Source organism: Neopelma chrysocephalum, unplaced genomic scaffold, assembly GCF_003984885.1.
Source record: "Neopelma chrysocephalum unplaced genomic scaffold, ASM398488v2 Primary Assembly neopelma1_25, whole genome shotgun sequence".
In the NCBI taxonomy this organism is placed as follows: domain Eukaryota; kingdom Metazoa; phylum Chordata; class Aves; order Passeriformes; family Pipridae; genus Neopelma; species Neopelma chrysocephalum.
The window spans coordinates 16,818,619-16,826,417 of record NW_020897694.1 but is presented as its reverse complement, the minus strand read 5'-3'; the positions used below and the strand labels follow the sequence as shown (position 1 = coordinate 16,826,417).

Genomic DNA, 7,799 nt, shown 5'->3' with positions numbered 1-7,799 from the left:
CTGATGATATTGAAATTTTTATGTTAATTAAACAACCCCTAACCACTCAGTACATCTCAGATATATACACTTTGTAATTACCTCCATTACTGAAATAGCTAGTTTGATTTATCCTTGCCACAGTAACATTCTAGCTTCTGTTATTTTTGTCTTTAGAAAAACATAAGTCCCAGTGAGGGAATATAAAACTATTACTGTAAATTAAATATTAAAGCTAACTTATTTTTGCATAAGAACACTGTCAAATAATGGTGATAACTGTTCCTAAGAAATGAACTTTTTTTTTTGCATTTTTTGGGACACAAATTAAAATCTAATTTTCAGTTCTTTTGTAAATTCATATAGTTAGTGGGCTTAGTTTTACTGATGGCAGTAGCTTAACAGGGAGCTATTACAGTCTTAGCTCAGTGATTAAGAAATACAACATTTGTTGAAGAGCTAGGCCTTTTAGTCTAGAATGGATTATCACTTGATCCTTCCTTAAGCATTTTTATACAGGAGTGCATTATCCTTGGAGCCACCCTGGGCTCCATGCCTCATTAACCTGGGTGTGAGATAAATCAAAGGCAGCCTCAGAGACAAAGATAAGCAAACTGCAGGCCAGCAAGACGATGATGTATGGATCCAGGAGGCTAATAGGAAAGTATTGACAGGAAAATGGTGTGCTTATCCTGCAATCACTGCATATTGCAATGAGAGCTCCCAAAAGCAGATGGGATACACTTCAGGGAATGCAGAAGTAGGAGATTGTTAGGCAGAAATGGATCTTCACATCTTAAATTCTAACAAGAACTTTCTTTGCAGCTGCACTTCAAGCACAGCAGAGAGGTTAGTACCCAGGCATTTGCAAACTCTAAAAAGTGAATCCATGGTAGGGGTAAACATTATTATTATTTCAAGATTGTAATATAACCAGTAAAGCTGAATTTCACATATGTCAAACATTAAAACAAACACACTTTGCGGAGACAATACACAGAACAAAATTCCATATGCTTAGAAAAACAATTTCTGCAGGAAGGCAGTGAGATCAGCAAAAATACTTACAAAACAGGGTAGATTTTGTGTTTTCCCTATATGCTTGTTTTTCCTTCAGTTCAAAAGGTAACATTTGCCTTAAGCCTTAGCCGTAAACTACCTCGTAGGTCCAGTAAGCAGTCGGGTTCCACTATTTGGAAAAGATGAAAAGTGTTCCAAGTTTTGTAAGGCCTGCTGCTGGTTTTCTGGGGTTTCTTTTCCAATACTCAGTTCACTGGATTGATTTTAGAAGGATTTGTTTGGGGTTTTTTTGCTTGTTTTTTTAAAGCACAAATTAAAAAATAGCTGAATTAAGGGAAAGACTCAAAAAATTTTGGATCAATATCAGTATGATTATACAGCTCTTTGCTCACCCACTGCATGATGTGTTTATACAGCTGTGGGCTGGACATTTTGTCCAGAAGAATCCTGTGATAGACAATATTGAAAACTTTACTGAAATCCAAAAAGATTACGTCATCTGACTTCCCTTGATCAGCTAGGTGGGTTACCTTGTCATAAAAGGAAACCAGGTTGGATAAACAGGACTTTCCTCTCGGGAATCCGTGCTGGCTGTGACCAATGACTGTGTTGTCTTTCAGGTGTTTTTCAACACCTCCCAGCATAATCTCCTCCGTAACTTTACCAGGCACTGAAGTGAGACTGACAGGCCTGTAGTTTCCAGGGTCCTCCTTCTTGCTCTTCTTGAAAATTGGGACAATGCTTCCAGTGAGCTGGTACCTCTCTGGGTTTCCAAGACTGCTAAAAAATCATTGAGAGAGGTTTTGCAATGACATCAACCAGCTCTTTGAGGATTCTTGGATGTATATCATCAGGCTTATAGAGTTGTAGGGATCCAGCTGGAGCACCACATCCCACACAATTTCAGGGTCGACCAGGAGGTGATCATTCTTTCAGTCATGGTCCTCCAGCTCAGGGCACTGAGACCCCTTTGGTCTGTCATCCATGTTGAGGACAGAGGCAAAGAAAGCGTTAAACACTTCTGCCTTGTCTCTGTCCCTGTTTGTGTGGTGACCATCCTCATTCTGTAATGGGCCAATGATATTTCTGTACTGCCCATTGCCATTAATATATTTGAAAAAAACACTTTTTAAAGGTCTCTGACATTTCTGGCAGCTTCAACTCCAGCTGAGATTTGGCCACATGAATATTCTCCCTATTGCAGCAAGCAGCATCCCTGTATTCTTACCTTGTCACTTGACCTTGTTTCCACTGGGCATGTGCTTTCCTTTTATGCCTTACTTCCAAGAGAAGATCCCTGTTCAGCCAAACTGGCTGACTTGCCTGCTTGACTTCTGACATTTGGGAATTGCCTGCTCCTGTGCCCTTAGGAGGTGATGTTTAAAAAGTGACGGGCACTGATGGACCCCAGCACATTTTTCCAGAGGACCTTACTTACTAATTCCCTGAGCAGCCTGAAATCTGCTCTCCTCATGTCCACAGCTGAGGTTTTTCTGGCACTTTTTCTCCTGTCAACAGGGATTTTAAACTCGATTACTTCATGGTTGCTGTGGCCAAGATGGCCACCAATCTCCACTTTGCTCGCAAGATCCACTCTGTTGACAAGCAGCAGATCAAGAAGGGCATCCAGGTTTTTTAGGAATTTTATGGCCGAGGTTGAACCAGCTATGTGATACTCCCATTTAATTTCTGATGAGTTGAAGTCCCCCATAAGGACTAGGGCAGTTGACTTGAAAGTGTCCTGTAGTTCCTCAAAGATTAATTCGTTGGCATCATCATCCTGTCTGGGAGGTCTATAGCAGACTCCCACGATGACATCCACATTATCTGTTTGCCATTTGATTCTTACCCAGAGGCTCTCAACTGTGACATTTCCAGCTGTGAGCTCCATACATTCTAGCCCTTCTATTACATACAGTGCCACCCCTTCACCTTTTCTGCCCTGCCTATCCCTCCTGAAGAGCCTGTAACCATCCAACAAGGCACTCCAATCAAAAGACTCATGCCACCAGGTTTCACTTATGCCAAAGATGTCAAATCTCTGGGACTGGGCCAAAGCTTTGTGCTCCTCTTGTTTGTTCCTGATGCTGCATGCATTGATGAGAAACATTTCAGGTGTGGTACATTGTAGACAATACCTCCTGAAACAGATTGAGGGATCCCTTGAGTGCTGGTTTTCTCAAGTTTTGGCACACCATCCCATCACTCATCACTGGCGATGGGATGGACAAAGCCTGGGTTTGTCCCCTTCCCCCTTCCAAGCTAGTTTAAAGCTCTGTCAACAAGCTCCCCTGGCTCCTGCACTAGAATTCTTTTTCCCCTTTGAGATAGATGCATCCCATCAGGTGTCAGTAGACCAGGTGTTGAGTAGATCATCCCATGGTCAAAAAACCCAAAATTTTTCCAATTACACCTCGGAGCCACTCATCAACCTGATGGATCTGCCTATTCCTATCAATATTATTTCTTGTTACTGGAAAGACTGAGGAAATTACTGCCTGTGCCTCTGATCGCTCTACCAATCACCCCAGGGCCCTGAACTCTCTTTTGATTGTTCTCAGACTTCTCATTGTTATTTTGTCATTGCCATTTTGAACAACCAGTAGCAGATAGTAATCAAAGAGCCTTACTAGACTGGAGAGTTTTCCAGTGATGTCCCTTACCCAAGCCCTTCGGAGACAGCAGACTTCCCTGTGACTTGGGTCCAGTCTGTTCCCCTTAGAAGGGAGTCTTCTACTATAGCTACCTTGCTTTTCCTCTTAACAGAGGAGGTTGTGATGTAGAGTACAGCTGGTGTCATTTTAGCGGACCCCACTACCCCAGAAGGACCTTTGCCCATCTCATCAGTTGTCTGGCCTTCTAGTGCCAGAGCCTCATACCTGCTGTAGAAGGTACCAGTCCTACCTGTCAAACTTTGAGAAGGAGGAGGATCCTTCCTCCTAGTACATGCAGTGACCAGTATCCAGACTTCGTCTTTAGCAGACCCTTGACTAACAGTCCTTTGAGTAATTACCCTGTAGGGTTCTCAGTCCACCATAGTGTATGAGTTCAGGCTTGCATTTGACACTTGTAGGTGGAAACACAAGTTAATGGGAGCTTATATACTTGCCCTTTGGGATGTTGCAACAGTTTCCCTTCCTCTGCATTAATCCTTTGTGTTTCTGCCTTTCTACAGACTATATCCAGCGTCTCTTCTAAAACTCCACCTGGCTCTGTGGACTACTAACTACCTCCTCCTCATACATGTTCTGAGGTAAAATGCTCCTTCTTTTCTTACAATCTTGACATCACTAGGGAAAAGGATGAGAACAATTGTGAACAAGCTTCCCCATATTTCCTTGGCCTATAAAATGGAAAATCTTTCTTAACATGCCCAGGGAGCTCTGTGGAGGCAAAGCTTGTCTGTGTGCCTGCTACAGGTCCTTGCAGTGAGGAGGAGGACCTAAAGCCCTTAGTGCTGGCTTCAAACATCAGTCTCCTTTCCCAGCAATTCTGTCAGGCCCAATGAATCTCAACTAAGCAAGTGAAAAGAAAGCAAGCCGTGGATTTATAATCTGGATGAGATTGGGGAGGTTTGAATAGGATGATGAAAAAGCAATATCTATTGTTTGTGGTATCTCTCTTTTCTGAGATGCTTGACCTTTTACATAAAATGTTGAACAAATATCACTTCTAGCAAAATACTATTTTTATATCATCAAACCTAGTCCCAAAAATGCTGAACAATCTTTGCTGATTATTTTTTTCTAAACCAATTTTGTTTCAGGCAAAAATGTAGCATAGAAAATAATAATCGAAATAGTCAAAGAGCAGCAGAGTTAAAACCAACTGAACAGAGACTCTCATAAGGGAAAACAGCACAGAACATAACCTATATGTTCATGAGAGCTCCACCCTGAACTATTGTAAATAATCTGCTTTGAAAGAACTACAGAGCTTTGAAAATTACTTTCTCTTCACTTGGCTATTCTGAAACAATGCTTTAAGGAAATACCTATGTACAGAGTACTTCTGAGCCACCATAGAAAAAAAAAAAGACATAAATAAACTATTTTGTGGTTCCAAAAGCAACATTCTAGTAGTACGGAACTTTTACTTTTTCCTGGTTGCTTTTCCATCTGCTCTGTCATTACCTCTTCTCTCCCACAGAATACATACCCGCTAAATTTGTGATGTGTACCAAACCTGACTATTCGGGAGTTTCTTCCTTATATTCCAAAAATCCCTTTGCCATTTTAATCAAAAGGAATACCAGGTGTGTTTTCTGCGATATAATATATCCATTTTCTTCTGTGTGACAAATTATAACACTTTCTATTAAGTTTGGGCATTGCCAAATGGGATGAATAAAATCCTACAGAAATATAGCATTGCACATATAGTTATGCTTATAGACACAATAATAGTTATGACTAGATATTGAAGGATCTTGGTACATCACTGTCCTGTTGCTTTTCTCTAAGGCACTGACTTCTGATCAGTTTTGGAAACTCGAGCAACATCTACTGAGTTGATTAATCAGAAATTATGTTCTTTAGAAAATCTGGCCTTGATGAGGATTCTAATTATACACTTTTGAAAGGAAATTTCTTGAGGTTTGCATTACAAATCATTATTATTACAACAATTAACGTGATAACAAAATGGAATTTCCTGAATTACAGATAATATTACTATTATATTAGACAGTGAAATACTAGAAATGTCCACCTCTGGAAGGACATGTGGACCATTTGTCTAAGTTAGATGCATTTTGAAACTGAGCTTACCTTCAAATTTACCCGATATGTTAAACAAAAATTCACTTTATCATGTATGCTATAGAAAACCTCCAGTCAAGGCTTTACACCAGTGATAGCAATGCAAATCACACCCCTTTCAAAGAAACATGCTTGATAAATTAAAACACAAGTCTTATTTACTTACTTACTTACTTCTCAGTCAGCATGAGTCTATTCCCTGACGAGTTTACTAAAATACCACTTACTTTTTTTGCTATCATTGTTGACAGGAAAAAAAATGACAAGTGCGTTTTGCAGCTCAGCAGGTTGCTAGACAATTTTGCAAGGCTTAATTTTATATACATATATATGTGTATATGTATATATATGATACATTATGTACATTATATGTTTTCATAGATAATTATATAATTTATATAATAATATAATATATAATAAATTTGTATTAAATGTCGGGAGGGGGAGATCCTTCAGGTTTGGCTTCAGTCCATACCTGGAAGGTGTATGCCCTTCCAGTTATATAGTATATATTATATACTATATCAATATGTCTGCATGTATATGTATTTTTGTAGCAGTAATTTCCAGTGCGAATGAGGTATCCTAAACATTTTCCCCCTCTGAATAATAGAACAAAATAAAATAACCTAAGCATGGCCTGAATGATGTGCATTTTCCAGCCACTTCCCTGGTTTTGATTTGTTTGTTCCGCCTTATCTGGTCTCCTACAACAGTTCCAGGGAACAGCTTGATTAATGCCCATGCAAAGTGGTGGAAGGGGTAGTTGCAGGCAGGTAGTTACTCAGAAGAGCAGCAGGTACTCGCCTGGAGTCCCGGTGGTCGTGGCGCCTTTAACATCTCTCCTGGGGTCTGCCTGTTATCTGCCTGCCCCCGTGGCTGGCAGCTGTGCTTCCCGATGGCCTGATGGACTGGCTCATGTACCTGGGGACGCAGGCGGGGTGCATCCATTACTCATTTGTGACAATAACCAATCGAGGAAGATGTAGAACTCAATTCCGGTAGAAAGACCCATAATGTTGGAGTCAGGAGGTTATCGCTGTGGGACCTGCACCTTGCTCCTTACCCCTCTTATCGAGAGCTTTACGGCCCCTGCTGGAGCAGCATCTTGTAAAGCTGAGGGCTGCAGATCTGGGGCCCAGATTAGCATGCATCTTCCTAAATGCTGCAACATTTAATTAAAAAGTAGATGTTAGTCAAATTGTTACCAGCTGAGAAGATGCTTTCAGTAAAGGGGAGGCAAAAGCTAAAGGGTTTTACCACAAAAGGAGCTGACAAACAATTTCCTTAAATCATATATAAATCATATATATCTATGTAGAAAATCATATGTTTCTCACTATTCTTTTTTCACAGTGAAACTTTATACAGGAGACCAGACCAGCACAGTCCCAAATCCAAGTCATAATGCTTTTTAATTCAGATGAAAAACTGTGATTAAGTACAGCATAAAAACCATAGCCCTTGATAAATTCCAAGGGACATATCTTTTGATAAAGCACAGATTTTTTTTTATGTCTGTCTATTCATATTGAAATGATCTGAGAAAGAGTCTGTCTTTTAGAGAAATCAGTAAGCAAAACTTAGGAAAGATCATTAGGATATGTGCAATGTAAGAAACGGAAAATTCGCTTGATGATTTAGAGCCTTTTCTCTAAATATCTTGATCCTAGGAGGATCCAGGTAGACTTTTTAGGCACTTTAATTGTTTAAAACAACTTAAACTTCTGAAAGAGCAGGTAGAAATAGTACTCATTTATCATTAATGCCTTAAATTATATTTAGGAAGTTCATTTAATCAGTCATACAGACCACAGCCTCTGGCAGTATTTTAGCAAACTGTGCCTGAACTGGAAATGGAAAAAAATAGTTTAAAAAATGATTTTATCAAGGACAGAAAGTGCTGGGTTAACAGTGTAAAACTCTTAATTACCAAGTTACTGGTAGATGGTATCACCATCTGCACTACCAGAATACAGTATAAGAATTTATTCCTACAGAAGAATATAATCCTATTCACCTAGCTATAAATCATTAGAT

The 7,799-nt window shown here is 39.8% G+C and overlaps 1 long non-coding RNA gene across 2 annotated transcripts; it reads left to right on the top strand.

Moving 5' to 3' along the window:
- Positions 1-2,990: 2,990 nt before the first annotated feature.
- On the top strand, positions 2,991-7,223 carry LOC113963774. 2 transcript variants are annotated; one of them, XR_003532945.1, is made up of 3 exons: positions 2,991-3,011; positions 4,175-4,252; positions 7,116-7,223. It is a non-coding gene; the product is annotated as an uncharacterized LOC113963774 (long non-coding RNA). The 2 variants fall into 2 exon arrangements; XR_003532944.1 differs by lacking the exon at positions 2,991-3,011 and adding an exon at positions 3,018-3,114.
- The last annotated feature ends 576 nt before the right edge of the window (positions 7,224-7,799 follow it).